Here is a 19,829-nt window from a genome sequence, read left to right on the forward strand (position 1 = left end):
TGTTTATACAAAAACCTATTTCAAACTTTACCCTGGTACATCATGTTGCTAAAAAGAGGGCCCCTTTGTGTAAATGGTGTAAAAATGTCCTAAGTGTCAGCATCCTTCTACCGATATATTCACTATCTCTTCTCTGGACATGTCCAAACCACCTCAATCTGGCCTCTCTGACTTTATCATCTAACATGGGTTGTCCCTCTGATGAACTCATTCTTGATCCTATCCATCCTTGTCACTCACAAGAAGAACCTTTACATCTTCAGCTCTGCTACCTCCAACTCTGTCTCATGTCTTTTTTTTTCAGTGCCACTGTCTCTAAGCCGTAAAGCATCGCTGGTCTCATCACTGTCCTGTTCACCTTTCCTTTCATTCTCGCTGATACTCTTTTATCGCACAACACACCTGAAACTTTTCTTCACCCATTCCAACCTGCCTGTACCCGCCTCTTCACCTCCTTTCCACACTCTCCATTGCTCTGGACCGTTGATCTCAAGTACTTAAAGTCCTGCACCCTCTTTACCTCTGCTTCCTGTATCCTCATCGTTCCTCTTTGGTTCCTCTCATTCACACACATGTATTCCGTCTTACTGTGGCTACTTCGTCTGCTTTTCAGAGCATACCTCCACCTCTCCAAATTTTCTTCCACCTGTTCCCTGCTCTCGCTACATAGCACAATGTCATCTGCAAACTTCATAGTCCATGGAAACTCCTATCTAACCTCATCTGTCATCCTGTCCATCACCAGAGCAAACAAAAAGGGGGTTAGAGCTGATCCTTGATGCAGACCCACCTCCACCTTGAACTCTTCTGTCACACCTACAGCACATCTCACCACAGTCTTACAGCTCTCATACATGTCCTGCACCACTGTAACATACTTCTCTGCCACTCCAGACTTCCTCATACAACACGACAGCTTCTATCTTGGCACCCTGTCATACGCCTTCTCTAAATCTACAAAGAAACAATGCAACTCTTTATTACCTTCTCTGTACTTCTCTACCAGCATCCTCAAAGGAAATACTGCATCTGATGTACTCTTTCTAGGCATGAAACCGTCTCGGGTTACTTTGCTGTAACCCTGTTCCCTGAAAAGGCGGGAACGAGATGCTGCGTGAAAACGCTATGGGAACATCTTGTCATGTTGCCAGTTGTGAAGCATATGTGTACCAAACACGCCGAATTTTTGGCTTTTATAACCTCGGTCAGGTGACGTCATCTGATAGGACGCACCTGCAGGTTATAAATAGGAGTGAACCGGAAACATTCCTCAGATTGATTTGTCTGAACGGACGTCCGGTCACATAGGCAGTGCGGCATTGGGACGCAGCATCTCGTTCCCGCCTTTTCAGGGAACAGGGTTACAGCAAAGTAACCCGAGACGTTTCCTTTCAAAGGCTAAACTCGATGCTGCGTGAAAACGCTATGGGAACGAGAGTGCCAACGCCGCTGCACTGCGAATGTCTGGACTCCAAGGTTATGTAGCGTGTGCGCACAAGGCCAATGTCTGGGTAGCTGACTCGAGGACCCGTGAGCCCGGAGTAGCATGAACATCCAAACTATAAATGTGTGCGGAGAGGACAACCCTCCGCGTCCCAGACTTGCTGCAGGGGAATACCTCTTGCTAGTGCAATAGATGAGGCGATCCCCCTGGTTGAATGAGCCCTGATTCCTAGAGGCGAAGTGAGCCCACGCGCCTCATAGGAGAGGGCAATAGCATCTCTCACGCCGCTTGCGGCTTCAAAAACATGTAAAAGCTGCTCTGACTTACGCCACTGGCTAATGTGGTGGACACAAATCTGAAGAGCACGTACTGGACACAGTAAGTGAAGTCTCTCCTGCTCCGAAGCTGTAAAGGCGGAGGACAGAAGGCTTCAAAACAATAGGATGCATACTGGCAAATGTGTGCGGAGAGGACCAACCCTCCGCATTACAGACTTGCTGCAAAGGAATACCTCTTGCTAGTGCAATTAATGAGGCGATTCCCCTGGTTGAATGAACCCTGATTCCTAGAGGCGAAGTGAACCCACGCGCCTCATAGGAGAGGGCAATAGCATCTCTCACGTAGCTTGCAGCTTTAAAACATGTAAAAACTGCTCTGACTTACGCCACTGGCTAATGCGGTGGACGTAAATCTGAAGAGCACGTACTGGACACAGTAAGTGAAGTCTCTCCTGCTCCGAAGCTGTAAAGGCGGAGGACAGAAGGCTTCAAAACAATAGGATGCATATTGGAAAATGTGTGCGGAGAGGACCAACTCTCCGTATCACAGACTTGCTGCAAAGGAAAATACCTCTTGCTAGTGCAATTGATGAGGCGATTCCCCTGGTTGAATGAACCCTGATTCCTAGAGGCGAAGTGAACCCACGCGCTTCATAGGAGAGGGCAATAGCATCTCTCACGCAGCTTGCGGCTTCAAAACATGTAAAAGCTGCTCTGACTTACGCCACTGGCTAATGCGGTGGATGTAAATCTGAAGAGCACGTACTGGACACAGTAAGTGATGTCTCTCCTGCTCCGAAGCTGTAAAGGCGGAGGACAGAAGGCTTCAAAACAATAGGATGCATGTTGGCAAATGTGTGCGGAGAGGACCAACCCTCCGTGTCACATACTTGCTGCAAGGGAATACCTCTTTCTAATGCAATTGATGAGGCGATTCCCCTGGTTGAATAAGCCCTGATTCCTAGAGGCGAAGTGAGCCCACGCGCCTCATAAGAGAGGGCAATAGCTGTCTGATCCTCTTAGAGAGGTAACACCATTTAGAAAAACCATCTTAAAGGTCAGAAACCTGAGGCGCTGACTCTAGTGGTTCAACAAGGGGCACAAGCCAGAGGACAAATTTTTTCTGCAGAAACTCCAGCACTGAAACAGTTCGGCAGTGGACTGGGTCTACCTGCTTCGTCTTGCACCAACTTTTCAAATACATTCTATTTGAGGGGAGGCAGTCCTAGTACTTAGAATAGTCTTAATTATGCTGGCAGGAAGACCAGCTTGACTTAGAGTCAGAGAGTAGTAAAGGGGACATTTGCTGATCTTGCGAGGCAAAGAGGTCCACCTACGCTACATGAAATTTTCCCAGAATGTAAATTGCCCTGAGGGACAGGAATCTGGTGCGCTAGCTATTTAGCGGCGCGAGCACAGTCCGCCCTGGCGATTAATATATGAGACTGCCATAGTGTTGTCCACCCGCACTAGGACATGGTAGTCTCAACTGCTGGAGGAAGTGCTTTAGGGCCTGAAATAGAGCCATGATTTTGAGGCAATTGATGTGCCGCGCAAAAAGATGGCCTCTCCAGCTCCCTTGGGCTGAACGGTCATTTAAGACCGCACCCCAGCCCATGAGGGAAGCGTCTGTCGTTAGCATCTGCGACGACAAGCCAAACTTAGAGTGGGACCCAGAGTCAGAAACCGGGGTCTGAACCACATAGGAAGGGTACGAAGCACCTGGCGCGTAGCCCTTATTGGGGATTGGCCCTAGAGTAAAATCCCCTGGTTCTTAGCCACAACTGAAATGCTCTCATGTGCAGAAGGTCCAAAGGTGTCACCGTGGATACAGCTGCCATGAGAGCTAAGATATCTGAAAGTGATGGTCACTTTCTGGTCTAGCTTGATTTCCTTGACAGTGTTGAGAATGGATTCGACACGAGCGGGAGACAGCTGTGCCCGCTTACGCTCAAATTCCATGTGACACCCAAAAATGTTGTCCTCTAAACAGGAAAGAGCATGCTTTCATGGCATTGGATCTCAATCCTAGGAAACAAAGATTAGCTAGAACGACATGCTGATGTCGAAGCGCTAGCTACTGAGACTGGGTCAGCCAGTCATGTAATTCAAATACAGATGCTCTGGAGTCGTAAGAGCCAGAACTACATCCATGTATTTTGTGTATGTGCGGGTGAAAAAGCTAGACCAAATGGAAGGACCCGATACTGGTAAGCTTCGCCCCCGAAAGCGAACCTCAGGAACCTCCTGTGTTGTGGCAATATTTCCATTGATTTATTTTTAGATAGCGGGAAAGCCCGCAAAATCTAAAAAATTAGACGCAGCCCCCCATTCCTCTTGCACTTTCCGGTTTCATGGAAGTGGAGACCACGCCATTGAAACGCGGAGGGTGATGTGAGAACTGAATCCTGTAGTTTCTCTATACAGTGCTTAGTGCCCAAGGAGATATACTTGGCAGTAGCTTCCACGCTGCCAGTTTCTCAGAAAGGGGCAAAGCTCAGCGGCTTGGTTAAACGGGGGGGATGTTAGATGTTCGGCATCCTGAAACACGGCAGGAAAAACCCGAAGAACTAACATTTTATTGGAGACTGGAGTTGCCCGAAACACCAGTGGTGGCGGAGCAAGAACACCAACCTCCTGGGGGTGCCAGGGAGAACACTTCATTCTTTAAAAGGAATTCTGCGTGCCTCTCCCCATTGGGGGGCCACCCCCCACGGTCCTGGGCACATGAACCTCAGGGCTTCTTTGTGAAGACAATATGCCAGTCTGACCTCTTTTGAGGCGGATTGCGTGACGCACCCCAATCTTGCGAGGGGGTGCCCAGCTCGAAAACACTCTCCTTGTGTGATTTATGCCTCGCAACAGTCAGACCCGGTCGAGACTGGGTGGCCGACAGTCCCAACTCTTGAGCAAGGCGGGAAAGGAATTTCCCAAAGGCTTGTTATATAACTTCGCCTCATGAACCTAGTGGCGACCAAGTTAACGACATCGGCAAGTAGGCCGGGAGGCGAGATGGGGCATCTAGGAGGAATACACGATCTTTTTCCTTAATGCCCCTGAGATTCAACCACAAGTGCCTCTCCGCGGAGACCATAGCAGCCATAAAACGGCCGATAGCACAAGCCGTCTGCTTTGTTGCCTGAAGAGACAAGTCTGTGGCCTGGCGTAAATCCAATACGCCTTACCTTGCAGAGCCCCGCCAGTACTCAAGTCTCTCAGCAGGTCAGCCTGGTAGGCGTGCAAAACCGCCATGGTGTGCAATGCGCCAACCTGACCTGCTGCCTGAAAAGCCTTACCCTCCAGGGAAGATAAAAAGTCTACACAGCTTGAAAGGAAGTAATAGCTTTTCAGGAAGGATGATGTCCCAGAAGAGAGATAGCCTGGAAGCGTCTCTTCTATCTGGGTGTCATCATATAACTCCGCGTTTCTACCTCAATTATATTTAAATAAATAAATAAGTTGATGGCAGGAAAACACGGGATGAATACAGCTTACTCCATGAAAGGGTTAACTCATATGGAGATTGCTAAGAAAAGGGGAGAGAGCATCGTTGAGGCTCCGCCCCCGGCCACCCGACAGAACCTGCCGTCTATGTTTTTTTTTATTTTTTATTTTTAAGTGCTTAGAGCTTATTACCATCTCCGCAAAAGCAAGAGAGGATGTTTATCCTTGCCCATTCACAAGAAGCGCGGCGCGCACTTGAGAGCGGACAGAGGGATTTCCCGATCCGATGAGAACGCGAAAGAAAGGAGTTTTAAATCCGTCTCTCACTGCTCTGCCGGATGCACGAGTTTAAGCCCCAGGAATGCGTGGCGGCTCGGAATGCGAGGCGCGCGCGTAGCACTTAATCGAAGCAGTAAAGTGTAGAGATCGCCCTCCGATATGGATTATACACACGGAGGGACATCTCGTTTAAACTCTGCCATTATCGGTGAGTTAAACACTTATTTTTGCTGGTTAGACACACACGCTCACAACTAGGTGAAGACAAGAATCTGAGGAATGTTTCCGGTTCACTCCTATTTATAACCTGCAGGTGCGTCCTATCAGATGACGTCACCTGACCGAGGTTATAAAAGCCAAAAATTCGGCGTGTTTGGTACACACATGCTTCACAACCGGCAACATGACAAGATGTTCCCATGGAGTTTTCACGCAGCATCGAGTGTAGCCTTTGAAAGGGAACATATTGCTGCTCACAAATGCTCACCTTTGTCCTTAACCTAGCTTCCACTACTCTTTCCCACAGCTTCATTGTATGGCTCATCAGCTTTATGCCTCTGTAATTGCCACAGCTCGGCACACCTCCCTTGTTCTTAAAAATCGGCACCAATACACTTCTCCTCCATTTTTCTGGAATCCTCTCACTCTCCAAGATCTTGTTAAACAAACTAGTTAGAAACTCTACGGACCCTCTTCTGAGAGGAGGAGCTGGCCGTTCGGTCGGGGTCTGGGCTGGTGGTCCTTTCCGCTGCTGCGGGGACCGGGGGGGTCTTTCTGTCCCCACGGCGGAGGGAAGTGGGTATATGGGGAGTGTGAGTGTGTATACTGTCTATTTTTGTGTGTCTACATGTGTGAGTGTGTGAATATTTGTTTGTGCGTATGAGGGTGGGAATGTATGTTTGTGTATGTGTGTGCCTGGCTGTCTACGTTTAGGTGTCAGGTCAGGTCCTAGACTCCACCTCTCTCAACATCCCAGACCCCCCCTGCTCTGCCACCACACACAGCTGTGGGGTGCCCCCAGCCGCTGGTGGGTTGTTGGTTTCTCGCTGGGCACCGGCTGGTGGATGGCGGGGGCCCTGGGATCTCTGGACCCAGGGACCGGACTGCCTCGGAGTGGACGACCACCGGCGGAGCCTGCGGTCCTGTCACCACGGCCCCCTGGGGCGTCTGCACTGGGGCTGCTAGATGACCCCCCTCTGGGCTCTCCGCTGCCCATTTCGGGGTGGGAGGCTGTCCCTGCGGTGGTTCTCCTGAGACTCCTGTGCTCTGGGGGGCCTCTGGATGTCTGGGACCCGTGTCTCCGCCGTATCTGCTCCATGCCTCGCGGGACGGGACTGTGGTCCCCCACACACACTATTAAACATTTACATGGAGGAGCCCTATGAACACAAGCGCGCTCACACACACAGGTGTGCACACAAACGTTCACACTGGTGTACAAACAGGTGCTCACACACACACTGTCTTTGCTGTTGCTTCAAAACAAAATGTTTATTTCAAAATATTTTATTATGTGCGCGGCTCAACAGGTTTTGGGATTTGTGGTTTGCCGCGAGTCGTGCAGGTGTTGGTTGTGGCTGCGGTTTCTCTGCTGTTGTGTCTTCTGTTGTTTTTTCTCTTTTTCTTCGGCAGGTGCGGAAGCGAATTCTGACTGTATACTCTCCCCCCTCCCACCCCCCCCTCCTTTTTTTTCTCTTTTCCCCTTTTTTTTTCCCTTAAATGTTTTTGTTTATTTATTTTTATTCTTTTTTATTATTATTATTTTTGTTTGTTTTTTCTTATTTTTTTTTTTACTCTCTCTTCTCTTTTTTTTGGTCCCCCGGTCTTGTCTGTCATAATATGGGAAACAAACAAACAAAATAAATAAATAAATAAATAAATAAATAAATAAAAAAAATAAAATAAATAAAAAAAAATGGCTGTGAATGATGATAGAACAGCTATACATACACTCTGCTATGTGTTATCTGTGATACTGACAGGCCAGAGAGAAAAAAAAAAAAAAAGAAACTCTACGGCCACCTCTCCTAAGCACTTCCATACCTCCACAGGTGTCTCATCAGGACCAACAGCCTTTCCACTCTTTATCCTCTTCAACGCCCTTCTCACCTCACTTTTACTAATATTTGCTACTTCATGCTCCACAACAGTCACCGCTTCTACTCTTTGTTTTCTTTTTTTTTCCTCATTCATCAACTCTTTAAAGTACCCCTTCCATCTTCCCATTACCCTCCTGGCATCTGTCAGTACATTTCCATCTCTATCTTTAATCACTCTAACCTGTTGCACATCCTTCCCATCTCTATCTTTCTGCCCCGCCAACCTGTACAGATCCACCTCTACTTTCACCTTACGCTGCATCTCCCTGTACTCCTGCTTACTCTCTTCAGTCCTCTCAGAGTCCCACTTTTTCTTAGCTAGCCTCTTTCCCTGTAAACACTCCTGAACTTCCTCGTTCCACCACCAAGTCTCCTTGTCCACTTTTGCCTTACCTGATGATACACCATATACCTAACTGTCTCCCTGATCACATTGGCTGTAGTTGTCCAGTCAACTGAAAGCACCTCCTGACCACCCATAGCCTGTCTTAATTCCTTCCTGAAGACTACACAACATTCTTCCTTTCTCAGCTTCCACCACTTTGTCCTCTGCTCTGCCTTTGTCCTCTTCACCTTCCTCACCACCAGGGTTATTTTACACACCACCATTCTGTGTTGTCTGGCTACACTCTCCCCTACCAACACTTTGCAGTCACTAATCTCTTTCAGATTACAACATTGACACAAGTTGTAGTCTACCTGAGTGCTTCTGCCTCCACTCTTATATGTCAACCTATGTTCCTGCCTCTCCTGGAAGAAAGTATTTACTACTGCCATTTCCATCCTTTTTGCAAAGTCCACCACCATTTGTTCTTCTACATTCCTGTCCTGAAGACCAAACCTGCCCAACACATTTTCATCACCTCTGTTCCCTTCCCCAACATGTCCATTAAAATCTACACCAATCACCACTCTCTCACCTCTGGGGATGCTCTGCATCACTTCATCTAACTCACTCAAAATGTCTCCTTCTCTTCTAACTCACATCCTACCTGTGGGGCATAACCACTAACAACATTTAACATTACCCCTTTAATATCCAACTTCATACTCATCAACCTGTCTGATACTCTTTTCACCTCTAGAACATTCCTAACAAATTCCTCTTTTAGGATAACTTCTACTCCATTTTCCTTTCCTATCCACACCATGGTAAAACAATTTGGACCCTGCTCCTAAGCTTCCAGCCTTGTTTCCTTTCCACCTGGTCTCCTGGATGCACAGTATATTCACCTTCCTTCTCTGCATCATATCAGCCATCTCTCTTGCCTTCCCTGTCATAATCCCAACATTCAAAGTTCCTACTATCACTCCTAAACTCTTGCCTTTCCTTTTCTCTCTCTGCTTTCAAACATGCCTTCCTTCTTTCCTTTTTCGACCAACAGTAGCCCAATTTTCACCGGCACCCTGTAGGTCAACAGCACCGGTGGTGGACGTTGTTAACCTGGGCTGTGGTTTTTATCCAGACTTGGGACTGGCACAAGAAGACACTGGATTGTGCCCCTGTGGTTGCATTGACAACAACATCATCAGAATTTTACAAGGAATAAACCAACATACAGAGTTTAGCACAAACCGGTGGCATCTGACGAGCACTAATCATAATATTTACTTTCATTATACACTGACAAAATATTAATAAGAAACATATTTATTATACATTAGTCCTTAAGGTGGTTTCAAGTGCTTTACTGTCCAAAATGTTTTTACTTTATTTAAATTGTTTTATTCATATAAAATGCTCTTAATTCTATCAGAATAATGTTATATTTTTATAACATATAACCCCCCCCCGTGCAGTCCAAGTACTAAAACTTTTACCTCTTTCGGAGAAGCTGGCAGTGTGCGAGCTACTGCCAGGCTTATCTCCCTGGGTACTTAAGACTGTAGACAAAGGCTACGGGATTCAGTTTGCACATCGACCTCCGTGTTTCAACGGCGTGGTCGACAATTCCGTGATACCGGAAAGTGCGCATCTGCTGACAGAAGTTGCTGGGGAATGGGGCCATGGATCATGTTCCCCTACCAGACATTAAGTCAGGCTACTACAGTCAGTATTTCTTGGTTCCAAGAGGAACGGGTGGGCTGCGTCCAATTTTTAGGTTTCGCAGGCTGTCCCGCTATCTAAAATGAATAATACAGCTGCAAAATGTTGACTGTCAAAGTTATTGATCTCAAATCCAACCAAGCAATTGATTTGTGACAATCGATTGAAGGACGCTTACTTTTATATAGGAATATTGCCACAACACAGGAGGTTCCTGAGGTACGTGTTTGGGGCAAAGCTTACCAGTATCAGGTCCATCCATTTGGTCTAGCTCTCACCCGCACATATACAAAATGCATGGATGTAGTTCAGGCTTTCATGACTCTGGGGCATCCATATTGAATTACATATATGACTGGCTGGCCCAGTCATAGTAGCTAGCGCTTCGACATCAGCATGTCGTCCTGGCTCACCTTTGTTTCTTGGGATTGAGACCCAAGGCCACGAAAAGCAGGCTCCTGCCCGTGTCGAATCCATTCTCAACACCCTTAAGGAATTCAAGCTAGACCAGAAAGTGACCATCACTTTCAGAGATCTTAGCTCTTATGGCAGCTGTATCCACGGTGACGCCTTTGGGTCTTCTGCCCATGAGGCATCTCAGTTGTGGCTAAGAACCAGGGGATTTCACTCTAGGGCCAATCCCCAATAAAGGTTACGCGCCAGGTGCTTCGTACCCTTCCTATGTGGTCAGACCCCGATTTTTACTCTGGGTCCCACTCTAACTTCATCTTGTCGTCGACAGATGCTTCTCTCACAGGCTGGGGTGCGGTCTTAGATGTCCAGCCCAAGGAAGCTTGAGAGGCCATCTTCTCATGCGGCACATCAATTGCCTTAAAATGATGGCTCTATTTCTGGCCCTAAAGCACTTCCTCCAGCAGTTAAGAGGCTGCCATGTCCTAGTGCGGGTGGAAAACACTATGGAAGTCTCATATATTAATCGCCAGGACGGACTGTGCTCGCGCCGCTAATATCTAGCGCACCAGGTTCCTGTCCCTCAGGGCAATTTACATTCCAGGGCATATGAATGTGAGAGCAGTTGTACTTTCCAGTCAATCTCTGACACACGGGGAATGGAAACCCCACCCTGAAATAGTCAGTCAATCTGGGAGGAATTTCATGTAGCAGAGGTGGACCTCTTTGCCTCACAAGATCAGTAAATGTCCCCTTTACCACTCTTTGACTCTTCCAGCTCCCCTGGGTCTGGACACCCTGGCCTGTACGTGGCCCAGGTTACGCCTTTATGTGTTTTTCCTGATAACTCTGCTCCCGGGAGTCTTGGCAAGGGTCTATCAACAGCGTTTGCGCCTCTTATTGATAGCGCCCTGTTGGCCGACCAGAGTGTGGTTCTCAGATCTAGTATCCCTCTTCAACGGCTCACCATGGGTGATTTTAATGAAGTGGGATCTTCTCTCAGGCGCAGGGGACGATATTTCATCCCCGGCCCGAGTTTTGTAACCTTCACGTGACAAACTAAGTCAAGCTGGTCCCCCAGCCAGCGTAATTAAGACTATTCTAAGTGCTAGGGCTCCCTCCCCTAGAAAAGCTTAGGCCCTCAAATGGAATATATTTAAAAGTTGGTGCATGACGAAGCAGGTAGACCCACACCACTGCCGAATTGTTTCAGTGCTGGAGTTTCTGCAGGAAAAGTTGTCCTCTGGCTTGTGCCCTAGTACTCTCAGGACATACATAACCGCTATTTCAGCCTGTCACGTCCTGATTGATGGGGTTATTGTGGGAAACACTCCCCTTCTTTTTGTTGAACCACTAGAGTCAGCGCCACAGGCTTCTGACCCTTGAGATGGTTTTTCTAATGGCCTTTACCTCTCTAAGAACATTGAGGATCTGTCAGTCTCCCCATCCTGCATAGACTTGCCCCTGGGCTAGTCAGGGCCATTTTGCCTCCTCACTTAACTATCTTTCGAAAGTTCCATTAACAACATGCACCCTATTATTTTTGAAGCCTTCTGTTCTCCGCCTTTACAGCTTCGGAGCAGGAGAGACTTCAATTACTGTCCAGTACATGCTCTTCAGATTTACATCCACCGCACCAGCCAGTGGCGTAAGTCAGAGCAGCTTTTAAATTGTTTTGGGGCTGCAACCGGGGGCAGCCGCCACTACACTGGGTAAGAGATGCTATTGCCCTCTCCTATGAGGCACGTGGGCTCACTTCGCCTCTAGGAATCAAGGCTCATTCAACCAAGGGGATCGCCTCATCTATTGCACTAGCAAGAGGTATTCCCCTGCACCAAGTGTGTGACGCAGAGGGTTTTTCTCTCCGCACACATTTGTTAGATTTTATAGTTTGGATGTTTATGCCACTCCGGGCTCATGAGTCCTTGAGTCGGCTTCCCAGACGTAGTTCTGAGACCTCTCAGTCTTGTGCGTACACGCTACACAATTCAGGGGTCCAGACACTTGCAGTGCGGTGACGTTGGTACTCTCGTTCCCATAGCGTTTTCACGAAGCATCGGGTGTAGCCTTTGAAAGGGAACGTCTCGGGTTACTTTGCTGTAACCCTGTTTCCTGAAAAGGCGGGAACAAGATGCTGCGTCCCAATGCCACACTGCCGACGTGACCGGACTCAGTTCAGACAAATCAATCTGAGGAATGTTGCCGGCTCACTCCTATTTATAACCTGCAGGTGCGTCTAATCAGATGACGTCACCTGACCAAGGTTATATAAGCCAAAATTTGGCGTGTTTGGTACACACATGCTTCACAACCGGCAACATGAAAAGATATTCCCATAGCGTTTTCATGCAGCATCTCGTTCCCGCCTTTTCAGGGAACAGGGTTACAGCAAAGTAACCCGAGAGGTTTTTCATTCATCTGTTTTGCAAATTCTGAGCAGATTATAGCTGCTGCATGGATTCTTGCTTCTTGAATACTTTTTTAAGCCCCCCTTTTCTTCTTGACAAAGAAGAAGCTTGATGAGACTGGAGATGTGGAGAAACAAATATATCTTTTGTGTAGTACTTCTGTGATGTATTCATTCATAACCTCTTTCTCTTTCTGAAATAATGGATATAATCTGCCTTGTGGAAGAGGGTGTCGGGGCAAATTCACGTGGCAAATCCTGCCGACAACGCCAATATGTCTTGGCAAATTTGCTGCGAACTATGCCAATTTTCCAAACAAAATCAATAACTACTCAAGCACTGAAATAGCAAAAGAGTTTATTGCAGCCAAACGTAAATGGACAGCACTGGACCAGCCAGACAAAAGGCAAACAGACAAACTGCGAAGTTGTCTTTTCCTTACCTCCTCTAACTTCCCTAATTTTACATGGTTTATTTACCTTCATTAAACAATTGCATCATTGTTTGCTCCTCCTTAAGTCAAGAAATCACTTAATATTTATGAGATGTAAGCCAATTTTGCCTAGGTTAGATTGATGAAGCACCGCCCAATTGCGTAATCTCTTCTTTTCCTTTTTTTACATCTCATATTTATTTAAGTCTGGGCTTAAGATGTCTTATGCTTTCCTTTTTTGGAGAAAATTTGGTTTGTTCCTTTTTTCTTGACCAGACCATTGACCACCGCTGGTGACTTGGGTTTTGTTGAAGCCGCAATCAATTTTTCTGAATTTTCCTTATCAAGATGTGTAAGTGTTTTTTTTAATAATTTTTTTTTTATTATTCCATCACAGTATATTTTGTCTTATTTGTCTTTAACTGTCCGTTAAATATATTTTTCATTTATAAAGATAATTTTTTATTAGTACTTTAACATATGTTCTGGTTATTCATTTAGACTATACTTCTAACATATTTCTATAACTAATCATTTTAACAAATTATTTTAATGATTTTGCCCTTATATTTTAACTAAAATAAGTATTGAGATGAATTTAATCAGATTAAATCTAATTAAAGTATTGAGATGACTTTAATCAGATTAAATCAATCAATTGATCATGTTTGTTTATATTTATTTTTTGTTTACCTACTACTATTCCCATATTATGGGGGAATATAAGGTTAGTTTAAGACAATCACATTAATCTGATCATTGCATGATTATTTGTATTGCTAGTTTTGAACCTACACTACTAAAATCAAGATTACGTGATTACATGTATGCATATATAGTGGATTATTATTGTGTATATTAGTTCAATTTGGTAACGGTTAATTTTAGTTGTGCATGTTGTAGTATGCTTTGTTTTGTTATATTTCTTTTAGTACGTGCAAAATGCATTTGTTCAGATTTTTCTATTGGGCCCATTTTTACTAAAATTCTCTTTCTTGTTTTAGTTTGCAGGCAGCGCCTTTCTCGTACAACTTCTCGTCTGAGATTCCTTCTGGGAGCAGGTGGCTACACCTTCCCTTACCCAAATCGTCACAATTTGCGTCTGATTCGAGCTCTGATGGGCCTAGTTCGCCACCTGGAAATTGTGATTGCCGAGATTGAGGCCCTCTCTCCACCAAGATGTCCCCCAGTGCGACCTTACTACAGGTCCACCGGTGTTCCACCACCCAGTGATATCACTCCTGCTTCTCCTCCATTTTTACCCAGCGTCAGCCTCTATCCCCCTCTCCAGTTCATTATCCTCATTCTTCTGAGGATGATGATACTGCTGAAGATCAGTGATTTGATTTAACTGATATACTTCTTTCATTTTTTTCCCCAATCTTATAAGTCTGATTTATGTTGTTTATCTGTTTTTCAACGCAAAAGTCTGTCTCTTTGCACTTTGTCCCAATTAAAGCAGAATCGAAAGTTTATTTTTATATTTTAGATCACTGCCTGCATTTTCTGTATTTTCCATTCCAATAAAGTTCCTTAATTTCTTGCACCCTGTGTGTACGGGTTGTTCTTGGGTCACACTTTGCATATTTTCTTAATTTACATTACCCAACCATCATTAACCATCTTAAGATTAATCGTAGTGAATATTATTAGTATTATTATTACAGATTACAGGTTATTATTTTTCCTGATGTTAGTTTTCTTATCTTATTGCTCTATTACCTAACCCTTGCCTTCTGCCTGCATGTTTTTCTCACTTCCTCAATTTGTCGTGCAGGCGTCTCTTTGAACAAGTACTGCGAGGATCAAAGCCTCTTGAACCAAGGCCTTCTGGGTATTTGGTACCTTCCACTCGACTACAATTATAGATCAATCATTTTTTTCCACAAGGGGCACCTTTAAGAAGCTCGATTGCATAGGGGTCAATGGGGTGGGAGATGAGTGGCTTTAACACATCACTAAACATTATATATTCCTTGGAGATGATATTTTTGTAGCTGGTTTTGGGCTTTTAAAAGGTGGATGCTACATGGAGGGTGGCTTAAAGCATGCCATGTTTTTGCACCCCTTACACCACTGCATGATTTCCAGTTTCTTCAATGATGTATAAGGGTTATTTGCATTGGCTTACCCTGATACAGTGCTGGGAATTCAATAGTTTTGCAGGGATATGTTTTTTTTTTTTTTTTTTTTTTTTTTGCATCGAGGAGTCAAGGTTTATTGTAAGGTAAATTCAGTTGATCAATAATAATAATAATAATAATAATAATAATAGGGAATATTTGTGGAAATATTTGTGCAGAACTTTTATTTTGTTGTTAATTATTTTGCAAGATGGTCGAGGCAGTAAGAATACATGAATAAAACATTTAAGTTAAAAAAAGATCTGTGGTGAGCATGGTTATATTAATATAGAGTCATTTATTTGTTGTCCCGTACCAGCAGCACACACTGTTTTATTATTTTTTTTATTTGGGATCACAGATCAGCGTCCCTGCAGAACCTTGTGCTTTCCCTTCAAAACATTAGTGTGCTTTCTGGTGGTTGAAGCACCACTTAAACAATTACTCGTGCTGCCACTTTACATCATCATCACTAATGAGTAATGCAGCTTCGCCTATTTGATTTACACAGGTACACTAAGAGTAGAATAAATAGATTTTAAAATAATTTACCAAAATATAAAAAATGTAAAAACAAAAAACAAAACCCTGACATACAGTACAGTATTTAACACAAACCTGTGTTATCTGACTAGCATGGGAAATAATATTCACTCTCAATATATTAAATATTAATCATATTTTTCTTCATGTAACATGCTCCCAAATCTATTAAAACATTTTTATGTTTTAGTCAATAAATAACCAGATACTAAGTGAGAAATTTTATACACAATATTTATACAAAAACTTACATGAGGCATAACTTTACCCTGGTACATCCTGTTGCTGAAAAGAAGGTCCCTCTGTGGAAAAGGTGTAAAAATGTCCCGAATATCAGCAGTAGCCTAAATAAAAATCCAGCTGCTCTGGCTTCTCCTCTTCTCTATGCTTGAGCCTCGTGGATTCTTAGTTATAAAAGGGAAAATGAGGTAAACCACGCCCCGTAAAACACATCAGCAGCTGAATTTCAATAAAACATCCATTAAACATCTACACTGTCCCAGAGTATCAGCAATAACAAGCTAATAACTGGAGAAAATAAAACTGGAAGAAGAATAATTTCATAATAATATTAATTTGATAAATATCCCAATTTGGTTTTAGGGTTTTTTACCCTTCAGATTTTGGTATTTGCAAGTGAGAAGGAAATGCCATACACCTAGCACCTACCTCAATAATAAACCAAATTTAGAATTTAAAATGTAGTGATAAATCAATTATTTAAATACTTCCAGAGGTAAACAGTCAATCTGAGAATGTTGTGAGCCAGCGCATGACTTGGCCATCTTTAAAACCATGTTTCACCTATCCACTCCTCCTGGATACACCCCTTCATGATTTAGTGGAGTCCAAAACAGATTCAATGAAGCTGAACATCATAGCAGAGATTGCAGACATCAATTGTCAATGTACCACTCTGGGATTGAGGTTGAATGGATGGTCTTTGAAGACACTGTAGAGACTCAGTTGCTCTGGAGAAGCATGGACCAGCCCAGCGATTAATGTCCCCTCTGCCATTCCAGACCTGTCTGACTGATCTTAGTCCTGATCCTGATGCCCTGCTTCTGGTTGGAGATCTTGTCACATGGAGGCCTGTGTGGTCTGCTTGGGATGCCTGTATTGACTAGAAGGAGTTCCACTTAACTATAAAGGTATATATATACTACTACTGTAAGCAGATAGCTGTTCTCTGATGACATAAGACTACAGTCATTTAATAGTTTAGGTCTGAATTCAGTTTGTACCTAAACCTCCAATATTGAAAATGAACTCCATTTAACTTAAACACCTCTCCTGTTTTACTGAACTTCCAGCCTCCTAACATTCAGTATGACTGCTAATCAATCCGTGCTATGAGTTACCACCCAAAACAGGGATGGGTTCCCTGTTGTGTATGACTTCTTTTAAGTTTGCTTTCTATTACCTTTTCATGGATTTTCTTGCCATTGTCACCTTGGCTTGTCATATGGGTGATTGTTTTTGAGGCAGGAGAATACCTTTTTTTTTTTTTTTACAAGTTTGATGTGGCTGTTAAGTATGTAACCTGGTGAGTAGATCAAGATGTCGTCAATGTAAGCCCTTCTCCTTCTCAACAAAGCAGAAGCTTGATGAGACTAGAGATGTGGACAGACAATTATATCCTTCTGTGAAGTATTGTTTCATAACTTCTGAGATAATGTATAAGAGTTATTTGCGTTGGATCACCCTGATACAGTGTCAGAAATGCAATAGTTTTGCCATAATTTTGCCTATCAGGGAAAATCTAATAATTTTGATTCATACATAAACTACAGTATGTGTATAACTTACACATTATATACTCAGTTCCCTAATTTTCTTTTTGATTGAATTGCATTGATGACCATTGTTAAAAGTATGGTATATTTCTAAGACCCAGATTCTACTGTTGTATACATTGCAAGTTCTACTGACTTCTTTTCTTTATGTATAGCAAATAACTTGTTTCTTTCCACCTTTTTGTTGAGGCCAATCTCTAGCTAGCAAGAGGAAGGTTAGGGATTTATATTTACATTTAGGCATTTGGCAGATGCTCTTATCCAGAGCGACTTTAAAGTTTACATCACTGGATACATACTTAGTTATTAACCTAGTTAACCCAGTGTAAGTGCCATTAGTCCAACACAACTGGGAAAAGGTTGTTTTTTTTTGGTGGGGGGGTTAGTTCAAGTACTGGAGAAACAGATGTGTCTTGAGTCGTCATTTAAAGATAGTCAAAGTCTAGACCTCCTGTGGTCACAGAATATTTTCCAAATATCCAAAGTCGGGATGATTCCTGTGGTCACAGAATATTTTCCCTATCGGTCCTTCACGGTGAATCAAGCCGTTGGCTCCTCCTGCCAATCGCCATGATCGGGAGAGGTCAGCATGGGCGTGCTCCTTTGGGGACGACTGAGGTCATTTGGCCACCAGCCAAGAGCCCTCTAGAAGACACAGTCCTGCTGAGTTCTCGTTCTGTGGGCATTGGCTTGTCCTGTGGTGTTTCTGGTCGTTGTGGCCAGGGGGCGTGGGAACCTAATGGTGGAGGTATATAGCAAGATGGGGTTAGCTTTTTTTTTTTTTTTCCTTGGTCCCAGGAAAAGAGTTGCAAGTGCACATTTCAGCGCCTCCATTATATCTAGAGGAGAGGGTGGGGCTTGCATACCCACCACTTTTCACTCTTTCCTCAGAATGGCGCGTCACCACAATACGATATACTTTTATTCAGTAAATAAAAAATTGTGCAAATCAAAAGATAGGGACAGTACAGTGCATGAATACAACAGAAAAAGAAAAAGAAAAACAAATATAACAATAGTTGCACTTTCAAAAAAATTGCACTAGGTCCAATAAATTCCATAAGGGTAATATTGCACAGTTTAAATGTCATTATTGCACAGTTTCTATTGCAATGAATTGCATGAGGGTAATATTGCATAGTTTAAAATGTAGTTATTGTACAGTTCTGTTGCAATGAATTGCACTAGCATAATATTGCACAGTTTAAAATGGTGTTGTTGCAAAGTTTCTATTGCACACAAATACAAAAAACGCTTTGAAGTTTCTGTCATTGAATGGATCCTCACTGTTGGGAAGGGTTTTTTTTTTCTTATGAAGGGAGGCAAAAAAGATTAGTCTAAGAACTGAAGAAACATCTGAAATAATCATTTAAAGATTGCCAAAGACTTATCTATATGGACATCTAGAGAAAGTTCATTCCAGCACCTAGAAAAGAAAAGAGTCTAGTTGCATGTCTTTTCCTAATCTTTGAGAAATGATGGGACCAGTCAATAAGTGCTGGAGGATTGGGGGGGGATATGGTGCGGTGCGGGGTGTGATTAAAGCTTAGAGGTAAGTGAGTGCTGGCCCATTTTTAGCTTTGTGTGAGGGTTCACCACTAGAGGGCACTGTTTTTGGTTTGTAGTTTTTGTTGGTAGACCCAGTTTCCCAGAAGGCACCTCAGTCAGGTGATGCGGGTGCTCACCTGAACGAGGTAGCTAATTAGTTACATTATAAATAGCTGGTTGTTCTGGGAAATTGGGTTAAGCATTAATGTGAGTTCTGTTGAGTGGGCCTTTGGTTTCTCTGATTTTAAGTTTATATTTGTCTTAATTTAGTATGTCTCTGTGTCTCCTAGCAGGGTTAGCCTCTAGGAGAATTATCCTTTTGTGTTTACCCTCATGTGTGAGTAACCTCCTTTGCATGTGTAGTTCTTAGTCTGCATAAATACTAACCAGTGCACTACTAACCTGCTTAGATCTTAGTCTGTTAAGTCTTCGAGTCTGTCTAGTCTCCTTGTTTGTTTAGATCATAGTCTGTTTAGGTACTAACCTGTTTAGCAACTAACCTTCATACTTCTTAGCCTGTTTCATACTTAGTCTCCTATGTACCTAGTCTGTCCCCCCCCCCCCAACCACCTCCCCCCCCCCCTTGGGTCTCTGGCTACTAGCCTGTTTAGCTACTAGCTGTCACGAACTAACCGGAATGATCAGAAGACTTAGCACTTAGCGGTTAGCCCTTTGTAGCGTGGATGGTAAACCCAAACGCGGAAGCACGCGAGTAGGCAGGATAACCACGCGATTTGGTCTAAGGACTCTCACGAAAGGGGAGCAAGGGAAAAACACAAATTTAACCCGCGTCCTATAAACACACACTCGAATCAGAAAGTAGACCCAAGAAAAGTGAGTACTCACAAAATGGCAGACAGGCGATCTGAACCAGCATCGGGCGAACTCAATGACTGAGTGATGTGAAGCGCCATCTTGGCTCCTTTTATGCTTCCTGTTTTAGCGACCGTTCTACTTCCGGGTCCTAGTGCCGGTC

General features: G+C 44.0%; 1 protein-coding gene across 1 annotated transcript in view; it reads right to left on the minus strand.

Annotated features, from left to right (window-relative positions):
* The window catches only part of LOC128508206 (stimulated by retinoic acid gene 6 protein-like), a 68,696-nt gene that overhangs the window by 47,209 nt on the left and 1,658 nt on the right, over positions 1-19,829 (minus strand). The window lies entirely within an intron of this gene.

The sequence above is a fragment of the Clarias gariepinus genome, chromosome 20 (assembly GCF_024256425.1).
Source record: "Clarias gariepinus isolate MV-2021 ecotype Netherlands chromosome 20, CGAR_prim_01v2, whole genome shotgun sequence".
Lineage (NCBI taxonomy): Eukaryota > Metazoa > Chordata > Actinopteri > Siluriformes > Clariidae > Clarias > Clarias gariepinus.